The 14353-nt window shown below is 54.8% G+C and overlaps 1 protein-coding gene across 3 annotated transcripts in view; it reads left to right on the top strand.

Moving 5' to 3' along the window:
• The first annotated feature begins 188 nt into the window (after positions 1 to 188).
• Positions 189 to 14353, top strand: part of GATAD2B (GATA zinc finger domain containing 2B) — a 29443-nt gene continuing 15278 nt past the window's right edge. Inside the window, exon 1 of one of the 3 annotated variants that reach the window (XM_065653922.1) lies at positions 189 to 337. The gene's annotated coding sequence lies outside the window, so the exon portion shown is untranslated. Of the gene's footprint in view, positions 338 to 9920; positions 10101 to 11146; positions 11217 to 14353 lie in introns of those variants that run through there. The other 2 variants (XM_065653923.1, XM_065653924.1) reach the window with 2 other exon arrangements.

Raw genomic sequence — 14353 nt, 5'->3', positions numbered from 1 at the left:
GGCGGAACGCCGCGCCAATCTTCGCGCCCGCCCGCCAGTAAGAAGCGCGGGGTGGGTCCCGCCGGGCGGCCGGCGGGGTGGATTGGCGGGACGCCGCGTCTGTCGTCGCGCCGCGCCAATGGGCGTCGCGTCTGGGGTCGGGAGGCGGGGCGAGAGCGACGGGGCCGCTGCCCAATCAGCGGCATTGTTTGTGGTGGTGCCGGCTGCGCTCCGCGGTGGCTGGTGGCTGCGGCGCCGCGTCTGCTCCGCCCGCCCGGCCCGGCCCGGCCCGGCCCCGGCTCGGCCTCAGGGACCCCACCGGCGCCCCCGGACCCCAGGGCGGCGCCCCCCGCGCCAGGTGAGGGCTGCGGGGGCGGGGGAGCCGGGCCCGGCAGTGAGGGCTGCGGGGGAGGGGAGGCAGGGCCCGGCCGTGGGGGGGGCAGGGCCCGGCAGTGGCCGTGGGGGCCGAGCCCCGGGGCTGAGGGGGATGTTCGGCGTTTGCGGGGGGAAGCGCCCGTGGCCTTGGGGGGTTCTGCCCCTGAGGGGAGCAGAGCGCAGGGTGGGGGGATTGTGTCTTTGTGGGATTGCGGCGGGGGCAGAGCCCCGGAATTCCGGGGTGGCGGGGGGGGAAGGACCGAGGGGCTGCGGGGGTTTGAACCCCGGAATTCTGGGGAAAGGGGGAGCAGAACCAAGAGGTTCGGGTGGGCAGAACCCCGGGATTCTGCGGGGGCAGAACCGAAGGTTTGCGGGGGCAGAGCCCCGGAATTCTGGGGGCGGGCGGGGGGGGGCAGGATCCCAGAATTCTGAGAGCAGAGAATCTGCAGAATTCGGGGAGCAGAGCTCCAGAATTCGGGGGACAGAACTCCAGAATTCTGGGGTCAGAACCCTGGAATTCCGGGGACAGAACCCTGGAATTCTGGGGGGGGCAGAGCTGCAGAATTGGAGGGGCAGAACCTGGAATTCTGGGGGCAGAACCCTGGCTTTCTGGGGGGGACAGAGCTCCAGAATTCGGGGAGCAAAGCTCCAGAATTCTGGGGGCAGAACCCTGGCATTCTGGGGGCAGAACCTTGGAATTCTGGGGGGGGCAGAGCTGCAAAATTCGGGGGCAGAACCCCGGAATTCTGAGGCTGGCGCTCACCTGGTTGGGGGCGTTTGGGGGTTTGGGGTTTGCGGGGCTGTGTTGGCACCGCATCCCTGGACGGGGAGGAGATTTGGGGGGGCAGCGAACTAACCCCAACCCCAGGGTTTGGGGGGGGCAGAGCCCCAGGGGTTGGGGGGTGGAAGGGGCCGGCCCAGCCCTCGGGAATGGGCGAGGAGGGTGGGGATCCCCCGTGGTAAAACGGGATGTTGGCTCTTCCCGCAGGGCTGGGTGGTTTTAGGGGGGTGCAGAGTGCGAACCTGCTGTGCGTGGGGGGGTCCCCGGCGCAGGGGGGGCGGGAAGGGGGCGGCCACCCCCTCTCCGCACATCTGGGGGGGTGTCGAGGTGGATTGGGGACCCCCCCCATTGCCATCCCCTCCCTTCGAGGTGTCGCCGTTTTGGGGGGAGCGCTGGCGCCGCCCCCCATGGCGGTGGGGGGGGTCACCCAGAGGAGACACCCCCTTTGTTTCCTCCTCTTGTGCTGCATTTTTGGGAGCGATTCCCCTTCCCCTCGTTCGGGAGGTGATGGGAACAGGTGATCGACTCGCTCACGGGCGCCAAACCAGATTTTCTGCCCCGCAGGATTCCGCCTCATTTTGATTTGGCCCCCTCGCGCCTTCCCGATGCTGCTTCAAACCGGGGGGGGCGGCAGCCAGGAAGGAAAACTTCCCCATCTCTGCTTTAATGTGAAGCGAGATCCAGAACTGCCTCTGTCCATGTGCCGGCGCTGCCCACACCCCTTTTGCCGGGGTGGGGGGGATGAAAACACCAGTTTTGGGGAGCTGGGTGGGCGCAGTTCCTCCCCCCCGTGCTCCATTTCCCAAAAAAACCCGAGCGTCGGAGCCATTTAAGGTGCCTCGATGGGAAGAAGGGGCTGTTTGATGGCGGGGGGGGGCGGTGAGAGGAAGGGAGGAGGAGGATGCGATCGGACCCGTTTGCTGAAATCACCGCCCCCTCCCAAAAAAAAAAAAAAAAAGGGGATTGATTTTAATTTTTATTTTAATTTTTTGGAGCTTGGCTGCCGATGGGGCGGAGGAGGAATTTTTGGGGTACGGCGCGTGGGAGGTTTCGCCTCTTTTATTTCTTGGCATTCCCCGCCGGGGGTTTGGGGGGAGGATCAGAACAACGAGCGGTTCAAGTGGACGCTGGTTTTGATGGATTTTTTGTAAGGATCGTGCCGAGGGCTGGTTGTGTTTGGGGGTGCCCCCCGCACCCCGAAACGCGCGTTTTAAGCGCCTCGTGATGCTCCTGTCACCGGGGACGGCCGCGATTCCGCCTCACGTGGACGCCGGGCTCGGCGGGGGGATCCATTTAGGAACGTGCCCGGAACGGGTCGCGTTCACGTTTCTCCATCACCGCAGCCGGCGGCTGGAGCAGCCAAAAAAGCCGCGTCTCAGGGAGGGGGGAGAGAACCCGGCGACCTGGTTTCCGAGCCGTTGGAGCTCGCGGTGCCACCTTCGCTCGGGCGCTTTTCCTGGTCACGAGGCCGCGGGAGAGCGAGCGTGACGCGCTGACAGGAGCATCCATCTTTGCTGCCTTCCTCCTCCTCCTCCTCCTCCTCGGAGCATCCCGCTCCCGCCGCCTGCCCCCCACCGCTCCCGGGGGGGGCCGAGAGCAGAAACATCCCCTCGGCGGAGTGAATTTGACTCCCCGTGCTCGCAAAAGTGGCTTTTCTGCCGATATTTCCCCCTCGGGGGAGGCCGGGCGGCGATGCGTTTAAACAGGACGGGTTTTTGCAGATTCGTTCGCCGAGCAGCTTCCCGGTCCCTTCTGCGTTTCAAAAACAAGCGCTGAAGCCTTTTTATTTTTTGTGATAAATTCCCTTTTAATTGAATTCTGGCCTTTCTTTCCTCGCCTCCCAAACAAGCTGCTCTCCTGACCCTCGTCTCTCCCCTTTATATCAAATAACTCGCCCGTTTTTGGGAGCGTGAGCCTTTTTTTAGCCCCGCTCAAAATGAGCCTTTTCTCACCGCTCGCAAAAATCACCAATTTTTAAAACATTTTGGCAATTGGAACAACTAGAGAGGTGGCGATTAAAAAGAAAAATAATTTAAAAATTCCTTTTTTTACAACCCCACGGAGAGCGACTTTTATTTTTCCAAGGGGCGTTTGGTTCAGGCGTTGGTCAAACCCGCGTCGCGTTGGCGCAACAGCAAAATCGGGGTTTTATAAAAATTTTTTTGCTTTTTAAAGAGATCGGCGCGCGAGGTGGATTAGATTTATAGCCAAAATTCGACCTATCGGGCGGTGCCACATGTTGCCGGAGTTTTACGGCGTCGAATCAACCACTGGAAGATGGAGAGAAATAAAACCCTGATGCCGGGCCCTGGGAAGGGAGATGTCGTGATAAATCCACGTTTCTCCTCTTTGCTGTTACGGCTTCGCCTCGTCTCTCTCGATCTGTTGCCGGATAACTTGGTTATTTTTGAAAAAGAAATCACTAATATTCTCCAGGTTTCCGCGGCAAAACGAGGAGCTGAGTTCTGAGAGGCCGGTTCGACTGCACCGCGGTGGAGTCGAAACGCTTCCCCGGGTCGGCTGAAAAAAGTGATTATTTGAATTATTTTTTTTATCCCTTAAAGAGCGTTATTCTGAAATTGGGACTCGGCGCCACGGGGAGACGCTGTTGGGAACCCCCCGGGATGTGAGTTTTTTGGATTTTCCTGCTTTTTTTTGTTTAAAGCTGGAAATTCATGGCCTAATCGGTTCCCCTACCGTCTCGTTTGATGCAAAACCAGAGCGGGGGATTAGCCCAGGTCGGATGGTTTTTTGGTTTATCTTTGTTGCACCATCAGCTCGTCCCCGGCGGTGTCGGGGAAGACGCTGTGGCGCTGGGATTTATTTTTTCTTATTCTCTATGATTTTTCATATAAATGTGTGATATCACTGCTAATTACTCGCTCTCAGCCCTCCCAAAACCAGGATTGTTTAAGATGTATTGAGCTTCGTCCATTCGGGAGGATTAAAACGACTCAAAACGTCCGGTTCTGGATCCTGTCGGGTGGTCGCGGTTCTGCTGGTAAATTGCAAAGTGACCATAATCTCAAACCGCCCGGTATTTTTCCCCGGTATCCTGGATTTAGCCTTAATTTTCAGTGAATCTCAACATATTGAGGCGAGAATCCCGTTTTTCGGAGACTAGACCTGACCTAAACTCGTCCGACGCCGCGTCCTGCGGCTTTGGGAGCGGAGCAGCCATGCGCTTCGCTAAACTAATTAAAAAAACCCATTTAAATACTAATCTTTCATTGCGGTCAATGCTCCGGTTCGGTGGCGGTGGCTGGAAACGGGATCTCTGTCGCCAAACCCGCGTAAAGATGGAGAATTATCCCTTTTCTCCCAATGCTTCCAGCAAGGAAACCGATGGAAACGCGTCTCTTCAACCTGCAACAAGACGCGTTTGAAATGCCTCTCGTTGGACGCTAAAACTGACTTTTTCGCCCCAAAGTTCACCCTGGCGAGGCGCTTCGGGGTAAAACTCGGCTCCCTGAGTTACAAGAACCTTTCTCAGTGACGTCGGGATGTGACCAAAAGGAGAGAAACAACCCAAATCCTCCCGCCGACGGCTTCGTCTTTTAACACTTCGCTCGTCTTTTGCTCTTTTTTTTCTTTTCCCGAGAGATAATTCGCTTTGATGAATTATAGAACTTGTTGCACTGCGGTGGGTCTTTGTTTTGCCTTTTGTCGGCACCGGAGTCGCTGTTTTGAGTAGAATAAAATGAACTTTTGGGCCCCAATAAGACAAAAGAGCCGAAACTCCTCGCTGCTCGAAGGCCTCGTGTGCTTTGCCGATCGTTTTTGTGTTTCATAATCCAGGTGTTTAAACTTAAACACTTCGCCATTTAAAAAAATGATTCTTTTTTAGACTTTTTGTTAGTCACTGAGATCTTTATGTGGAAACAAATGGCGTAAAGTTGAAGAAATTCCGCAGCATCTTTACAAATGTCGCCGCTCCTTAACTTGCTTATTGTTAAAGTCCCTGATTCTCATTTCGAGAGATGCGCGGTGGAGGATTCGTGTCTGGCGCCATTGGAAAAAGATGCGAAGAGCCTCATTTTTAGCAGAACGTCCTGTCCTGAATTCCTCTGGCAAAACCAGTGGAGAACGCGGCGCTTCTTGGCGCAGCCGCCTCTTCGGTCACTGTATTTCGCTGAAATTTGGGTAAATCGCAGGAACAGCGCATCGGGAAGTTTGCCGTAAACCACTGAGGATGTGTCACAAATCACTGGTGGCCACGTGGCAATTTTGGAGAGTTTCTCCAGAATTTTCACGCTGGTTTTGCCAACGGGCTTTGGTTGGGCCACTGGCAGCCCTTGGACTCTTTGCTTCCTCCTCCCCGATGGGTTTTTTTTGGTTTCCTTTCCTCTCACGCCGGCGTTTTTACGCTAATTCTACTTGTTTTACTCTCGTCGCTCCGAAATAGGTGGACCCAAAGCGTCAAACGCTCGTTTTACGTCTCATCTGCGGTGAAAACGTCGTGTTCCAATGAGCCGGTGGCGTCCGATCCGCTCAAATTGGCCTCGACAAGCCGGCGAGGGGAGGTGACCCACCGAAAAAATAGGAGATCCGGCAAAGGGCAGATCTGAGCCTTGCTTGTGTTGAATTTTAGGGAGAATTGGTAATTTTAGAGGGATTAAGCCCACACCGGGGTTGGATTTAAGTAACAGGGTGATGTCGGTTGTCAGTAGCGCGTAGAAAATGCCATAAGTTTGAATTACGGTCGTTGCGTCTTCGCCTGGTGAAGGTTTTTCCACTCGGCGTTTGGTGAAATCATTCGAACCGGTTTATTTGCCTTGAGATTACCAGGCAGGGGAGTTGTGTTGGATGGCGATTTAGGTCTGATTTGAAAAACTTGGCTCCTTCGTTTGTGGAATCGTCTCCCAGGTTTACCAAAATGTTTAAAAAAAAATACTTTCTTGTTAGACCGAAGCTGATGATCGTCATCTCCTCTCTATGGAGAAGGAAGAAAAAGTCCAAAAAACCATGAAGAGGAGGGGATTTGGTGCGGGATCCCTCTGTTTTTGGCAAAGAGCGGGATGTTGAGCTCCGATTGAATTTAAAATCCGATAGAATTGCGGCGATTCGATCTTTTTCTCCTCCCCAATGCTATTTCTCGCTCGTTGGATCGTGGTTGATGATAAAGGAGCTTTCCTGCCACCTTTGCCGGGTGTTGGCGGTTTTCTGGCTTTACCTTCAAACCGCCGTCCCGTGCGGTTAAATGCGACGGGTTCACCCGGCGCTTGGCCCCCGTTTTGGGGACATTGCCCAGTTTTGTTGCTTATTTTGCGACCCAACTCTCTCCCCGCTCTTTTAGGTCTCACGTCCTTTGACGAGTGGCTTTAGAACTCAAACTTTCCCAACGTTCCATCCCTATAAATTAACTCGGAGCCATCGCATCCTCCTTTTCTGCCCGGCCGCCTCTTTCTTACCTCCCCGGAGCTCCTCGCCGCCCTTTTTTGTGTCTTATATATCGGAATCGCTGCAAAAAATGTCAACGAAGAGAAAACGGCGACTTCTGGGCTTAATCAGCCGAGAACGGGGGGAGATTTAGCGCCGGATCACCTGCAGATAATGAATCGGATTCGGGAAGCGGAGTGGCATAAAAGCCGCTATTGTTGGCGCTTCGTCAAAGGCCTTTTCAGACTGGAAACAGAAGCACCCAGAGGATGGGTCCTTGTGAAAAGACCCGAAAATTCAATTAAATGAGCATCCCGGTGGCGTTTTACCAACACCGTCCTGGCCGTAAAGACCCTTCAGAAGCGGCGCGGGATAAAGGACGGAGCGGGAGATGCGAGGGCTTGGAAAAGGTTTCAGCGCCGCTTCGTTAGCCTTAAAACAAGGATGAAAGGTCTGGAGGAAGACGGGGAGTGCGGCAAAAAACTCAGCAAATGGAAACGGCCAAAGAGAGAGAAAAACGCCGAGGGAAGTTTGTGCCGCGGCGGGCGGTGAGATGGAGAATTCCCTCGAGGGAACCGTTTGAGTTCCTACGATCTTCTGCTCGATACCGGTTGATGTTTCTCTACGGCAACGTGAAGAAATCACAAGAAATTGGTGCCCGGTGAGGTGAATACCAGTGAGGACCAGTAGATACCAGTGAGGACCAGTAGATACCAGTGAGGACCAATGGCTGTGCTGAGCATCAACACACAGACTCGGGCTGGAAAAATTCATTTCAGACCCGCGACCAAGGCAAAAACGTCTCAATTCTGGCTTTTAAATGAATTTTAATGATCCTCTTTTCATTTAAAATTCAACTTTGTCACCGGCCCCGCATTACGGTGAAGGTAACGGCGGAGGGGATGAAAACCGAGGCATGTTGTCAAGGCGCCCTATGGAAGAGCCGTTTCCCAACGCCGAACCTTCTCGGGGGGGAACAACCCCGTTTTCCCCTAAAAAAATCCCCGAAACGCGTCGTTTCCTTCAGGATTTCCGAAGGTTTCGGAGCCGTTCTGCGTAACGCGCTTGTTCTTTTTCTAAAAACCGCCGATTTCTCATGGCGCCGTCCTCCGTTCTCCCCTCGCTCCGCATATTTTTGGTGGCCCCAGCCTGGAAATAATTCTTATTGGGGCCCAAACCGCCACCTCATTAGTTTATAAATCTATGGTAACTACCGTATAATTAAAGCCTAATTAGTTATTTCCCCCTTTGTAAATGAAATTGTTCCGTTTTATCTAATAAAGGCAAACTCGGGTAGTACCAGCGCTCGGAGTGGCGTCAAAACTCTGTTTAATTACTGGATTTTCTGCAGCCCATGGGTTGACTAAATACGCGATCGTTACTGGGTGTTTTATAGATTACACGGTTATTTGTGCGCCGTGGAATAGTTTTATTTTTAGAAGACGATTCGATAATCCTTCCAGCCTGTGGAACCTGCCCGCGCCGTCGCGAAAAAGATGTAATTTGTAAGTCGGTCGCTTCTCACTCCGCGAAGAAATTAAACGTAGGACTAATCCTAATTACAACCGGGGAGTCTCTCCGAATTGATGCTTGTTAACCTTCGATTAGCACTGTTTTTTTTTTTTTTAATGGAAGGTTCCCGTTTCGCTGGTTATTTCAACTGATCCCACTGATTATTTTTATCCAAACCGTCGAGACGCCCAATTCCCGTCCTGCGTTGGGTGAAGCCGGGTTTAAGCTGGGCTTTGGAAAAGACTTGGCCCAACTGGTTGACGGGGCTTTAGACCGGACTGGTCCCAGTAAAGGCTGCGGCGCGGGGAGCTGGGTGAGCTGGTTTGATTTCTGTTTTCAGCGTAAATAACCTGAATTTGATAATTCTGGTTTTTCTACAAAGCCCGTGGGCTCAACCCAGTTGGAGGAAGAGGGACGTGGATCATCTTTCCACGTTGCTGGATGCTCAAAATGCACGTTAATTCATTAATTCCTTAACGAGGCCTCGAATCTGTCACCGCCGCCCTTAGCGCTGGTTTTATCTCCCCCGCAGATTTCGGGGCGACCCCTTCCCTGGGGGGAATTCGCTGGAATTTGGGCTCCACGTGCCCCAAACGGGTCACTCGGGGGTGTCACCGTGTCCCTCCCGCTGGGTCCTTCACTGGGTGACACAGGGGTAGGGTTGGGGGTGACACAGGGACAGGCCTGGGGGTGTCACCATGTCCCCCCTGGCACCCAAACCCATCCAGTTCCTTTGCTGGTGACACGGGGACAGGACCGGGGGTGTCACCATGTCCTCCTGTCCCCCAAACCCGTCTGATTCCTTCGCTGGTGACACAGGGACAGGACCGGGGGTGTCACTGTGTCCCCCTCTCACCCAAATCCATCTGGTTCCTTCCCTGGGTGACACAGGGACAGAGTTGGGGGTGTCACCATGTACCCCCTGTCACCCAAACCCATCTGGTCCCTTCGCTGGTGCCACAGGGACAGGACCGGGGGTGTCACCGTGTCCCCCCCACTGGGTGACACAGGGACAGATGTGGGGATGTCACCATGTCCCCCCACGCCGGGTCCTTCCCTGGATGACACAGGGACAGAGTTGGGGGTGTCACCGTGTCCCCCCCAGCACCCAAACCCATCTAGGTCCTTCCCTGGTGACACAGGGACAGAGCGGGGATGTCACTGTGTCCCTCCCGTCACTCAAACCCATCTGGTTCCTTCCCTGGGTGACACAGGGACAGAGTTGGGGGTGTCACCGTGTTCCCCCCTGGGTGACACAGGGACAAAGTGAGGGTGTCAGTGTGTCCCCCTGTCCCCCAAACCCATCTGGTTCCTTCACTGGTGCCACAGGGACAGGACCGGGGGTGTCACCGTGTCCCGCCACGGGCTCCTCTGGGTGACACAGGGACAATCACCCACCAAACCCCCAGCCCCAGTGTCTCCCAAACCATCCGGGCGCCTCAAACTGGGACCAGTGTCCCCATCCGGTGACTTGGAGCGGGATTATTTTTGGGGGGGGACACACACAAACCATCAAGGGACCCAACCGCCCTTTTTTTTTTTTTTTATTTTTGGCAGCGAAACGGTTAAAATACCATCAGAGGCCCAGGAGCTCTCATGAATGAAGACAAAGTTTGGCGGGGGGCCAGGGGCTGCTTTGCAGGGGGGGGCGGCAGTGCCAGCGAGAGAAAAAAAAAAAAAATTAAAAAAAATTAAAATTAAACGATAATTCCCAGTCCTGAGGTTACAAACCGGCTGCGACCGGATTGATTTTTTTTTTTTTCTTTCTTTTTTTCCCCTTTTTTTTTTTTTTTTTTTTCCCTTTTTTCGCCTCGTTTTCCCTGCCCCGCGAGGCATCATGGGTACGAGTCAAGCATCCCCCCTTTTTCTTTTGTTTAATATCCCCGTACGGCGCATGATTGGCAGCGAAGTGCCCGGCGCTCGGCGGGGACGGGGGGGGATGGCCGGGGGGGCTCGACCCAGGGGGCTCCTCCGAACACCCCCCGGCTCTACCGCCCCCCCAAAAACTCCCGGCCCCCCTCGTGCTCCCTAATTTTCTTGACAACTAGAAGGAGGCGGCAGGAATATTGTACCTGTAAGTATTCGTCAGCCTGGCCTTTAATTTTCTTTTCTCCTACGAGCAGACGCAAAGCGTATCTTTTATATTTTGTCTTTTTTAACACAACTTCGGCAGCTAAATATATATTTAAAGAATATTTTCAGGAGGAAACAAGGTATTTGCTGTTGGGAGCGGTTCCCCCCCCCGTGCTGCTTTTAAAATAAAAAACCCACCTCTCCGCAGGCGCCTTCTTCCGGAATTCATCCCGTTTGGATTATTTCCCTCTCTTCAAAAAGAAAAACAAATTACAATTAATTTTTGCCTTTGAGCTGCAGCGCTGACGGTCGGACCCCCCCCCGCCCCCCTCCCCCATTTCGTTACGCTGATGATTATTAATGATTTTTAACGGTGTTTTGACGGGCGCGGGGTCGCCTGGCGCACAAAGGCCGGAGCCGCAGTCGAGGAAATCGCGTTATATAAGGGAACCTGCGTCATCCCCGCTCGCTCGGCCGGGGGAGGATGGAACCGGCGCTCCCGGCCCCTCTGCTATTTTATATCTCCTCTATTTTATTCCGGATTTTTTCACGACCAGCCCGTTGGCGGAGGGCGGGGGGAGCGCTTTCCAAATTCCTCGTGGAGCCCGAGGAGCGTTTTTTTATGGTTTTGCTTTGAAATGGGGTGGGCAAAAAGCAGATTTTTTTTCCTCCCTCTCCCCGTCGCCACCCGAAAATGGGTTGGCGGGGGAAAGCGTAACGAGCGTTGTGCTGTAATTACCTCCTCTTCGTCAATTAACTTGCCTAAAAATGCAAAGTTAGGTGGGGGAATGCGAGAGGAAACATCCCCCTTTCCCGGCGGGCTCAGGCCTTGCCAAGCCCAACTTAAGGCTGCAGCGATTCGCGCTCCGGGGGTCGCGTTTTCCGACCCCCCCCGGCAACCGCGGGCGTTTCACCCGGCGAGACGGAGCCGCCGTGGAAGTCGCGATGTGGCCGTACCCACCGCGGCGATTTTTAACCATTTATTCCTTATTTTGTCCCCCCTCTGCTCTCGTTTGGAGGGGGGGACGGGGTCTCTTGGAGCCGAAACAGCAGAACTGTTGAAGGAGTTTGCGCCGAAACGACCCTAAGAGTTTAACGACCGAGAACCGACCTCAGGGTTTGTCTTCTCAAATCTTTTCTTTGTCTTATTTTTTATTTCTCCTCCTCGTGTGCGTCTGGATGGCGGGGAGAACCCCCTGGCTTTATGAATGACTCTCCTTTTCCACTCGGCGAATTTTTTAAAGCCTCTCTCCGCTCTTTGCTCTTTGTTACCGCTGGATTTAGGGCCGTGTGTTTCTTTAAAGCCTCGTGATGTTCTCTCGAGAAAATCTCCGCGACACCCCCTACATATTTCCTTTCTTACCTGCGTCAAAATTCCTCCACAGGGCCGTCGCGTAGGATTTCTCGCAATAATCCGAGCCCGGCGTAGTATTTCTTGACAACTTACAACCCCGTAGCATTGGGATTTGACGAGCAGCGTGTTTTTATTCCATGGCGGTTTATTTATTTTATTCCCCCCTTCCCTTTTGCACCAGCCTTCTGGCCGATCTCTCCCCGGCCCCGCCGAGCCGTTAAGTCGTAATTACCTTTTTAGGTGATTATCCTTTTTATAGTATTGTATGGAAATGCTCGTCTTGGGAGCACAGCCATTTTGTGTGTGTGCCGCGGCGAAACGCGTTTTACGACGTCGACGTCGGTTTGTGCTCGGCGCAGATGGAAGCGAAGACGTCGGGTCGGTGCATGTGCCGGGCGCCCGGCGCCCCCAAATCCCCAATTCCATCCCCGGGTTCCGCGCGAGAAGCCGAACGGTGGAAAATCCGTCACGGTTTTTAAACCTACGGGGGGGAATCGAGAGATTCCGGGGTGAAAAAGCGGGTTTGGAGCCGAGCGCGCTCAGGTATGTCTGGCCTCGCCTCGGTGGGGCGTCGAAACGTGGCTCGAAACACCTTTTATCCCACTGACATAATAACTTTATCTAAATTGCGGCACGGCTGCTGTTGTTTCGAGGGACCGAGATGGTGGCAACGGGCACGTGGGTTCGGTTCCGGACAACGCGAGGACGTCGGGGTTTGGAAGCCGAACCCGAGATTTGCCGAGTCTCTTCCAGTTCTATTTGTCTTCATTCAGCTTGTTGCTTTTTTCAACTAACGCAGCCTCAAATATTTCTGCATTTTGCGTTATCTGCTTCACCTCGGGTTTTATTTCGTGGCCTCTCTTCCAAGTCTCGTCCTGGTGGGGTTGAACCTGTTTGGTTTTGGGCGAGCTGGGCCAAAATGTGGCGTGAAGTCTAAGCCGAAACTGGAAACGGCGCTGAGCCGGCGATTCGGAATGGTGAACAGTGGGATGGCGGCTCCACCATTTGTTTCCCTGCTCTTCTTGGGTGGCGTGGAAGAGAAAAAACTACTCGGGTGAGGTTTCCTGGTCGTTGGCGTTACCGACCGCGTGTTGGTGGCTGAAGGACGGCGTCCTGCTCGGTGACGAAGGCGACTGAAAAGTGGTTTTGCCCTTTTGGGAGACGCTCCGGACCACGTCGGCGGCCGTGCCGGGGTCGGGGATATTTCTGTACGTCTCTTGTTCCCTATCAGGCCGGGAGAAGCAGCATCCTCGTCGGCTGGAGCATCGTTAGGCTGCTTGGGAAGAGGAGAAATTAATCATTCGACAAAATAGCCCTTCTCGAAGCGCTACGGATGCTCCTGGCAGATCTGCGTTCGGTTCTTGGTGGCCGGCGCTTGCCCTTGGCCGCTGCCGATACCAGAACCGCTCCCGTTCTTCGCCGCCTGTCTTTCCGTCCAACCCTTCTCCTTTCTCCGCAGGTTTTGCCGCCGGATTTTCTCTCCCACGGCGTGCGTCTCTCCATAAACGCGTGTGCAGGCGACGCGCGCGTTATCGCTCCCGCGCAATTTTTGGCCGTGCCGTGCCGCGGAGCGGGCTCGATACACCGCCGTTCCTCGCAGCCCGGCTTTCTCCTCGTTGCCTCTGGAGGTGGAACTACCCAGAGCGGCTTCCTCACTGTCCCCATCCATCCTTGAGCATCCCCGTTTGCTCTGAGCGTCTGGAATGATTTGTATTTGGTGCTTCGTCCTCCAAGAAGGACCTGCCGGGTTATTGCAGCTTGTCGCGCTGTTCCGGGCGGGCCCATCACGGCCCCGACGCTGCATCGCGGGGAGCGGCAGGTACACGGTTCTAAAGGTGATGTCTTGAAGAAACAAGAATGGAATTACCCGCGCAACCCGCACAAAACGCGCGTCCCTGTCGCTCCGCTACCCGGTGACTCCTTGTGCCACGGCAGCAGAGACACACAAGGAAACTGGTTGTTACTGGTGGGACTGGGGAGACCTTGTGTCACTGCAACCGCGTGGCCGGGGAAGATTTGCCTTTTAAGAAATAGCAGAGGAGAGTTTTGCCTCGGATGCGTGCGGCGGCGGCCAGAGAGAAACCAGCTTTGCAGGACGGCACGAGGAGCGTCGCCAGCGGGATTTTGGAGCACGCCGCAAAAATTTGGAGCCTCGGCTGGTTCGGAGAAGAGGCAGAGCGGAGATTCCTCGGGGCAGATAGCGAGATCCTTCATGCGGAGAGTCCGAAGGGGAAGAAAAGAGGCAACGTGGCTCTCGCCCGGAGCGCGTCCCGGCCCGGCCGATCCACGTTTCACGTGGTTGATGCTGGGAAAGCCCCGTCCAGGGAGCTGGGAGGAGATTTTCCTCCTGGCGCTGCTGTTTCTCGGCCGGGCGGGTGGGACGGCGCGTTTTCTTGCGCTGCTTTTCATCTTGGCCGCGCGTCGTCCCGTTCATCGCAACCCATCGATTAACTCTGGAGAGTCCGAGGCTGGAAATAGCAGCTGGACGATGGTCGCACGGGAGTCGGGGAAGACTGAAGTGGGTTAACGCCACAGAGGAGCCCTAAAAGGAAGACAGGAGAGGGTTGTGGAACCTTCTGGGGCTTCCCTGAATAAACTCCCGTTGAATTAAACTCTGATGCCACCAGATTTCGGTCGTTCGATCCCACCTTCCTCAGGATATTTATCCGTCCAGGCTGCACGTTGCGAACCGGGTACATCCCCTCCCTCGACGTACTTGCTTCCCCACTATAATATTCATTTTTTTTAGCCCAACTCGCTCATTCCAGCTTTTAAAACAGTTGTGTTTAAATCAGGCTGCTGCTTTGTTTGTCTGGGAGCGGCAAACCCGTCTTTCGAGAGCCGGGGAAGCGAAACCGCCTGAAGCTACAGGAGCGTATAGAGGATGCCGAAGGTAACAA

Source organism: Caloenas nicobarica, chromosome 31 (assembly GCF_036013445.1).
Source record: "Caloenas nicobarica isolate bCalNic1 chromosome 31, bCalNic1.hap1, whole genome shotgun sequence".
NCBI lineage: Eukaryota > Metazoa > Chordata > Aves > Columbiformes > Columbidae > Caloenas > Caloenas nicobarica.
The sequence above is the reverse complement of the archived record's forward strand: the minus strand, read 5'-3'. Positions and strand labels throughout refer to the sequence as shown.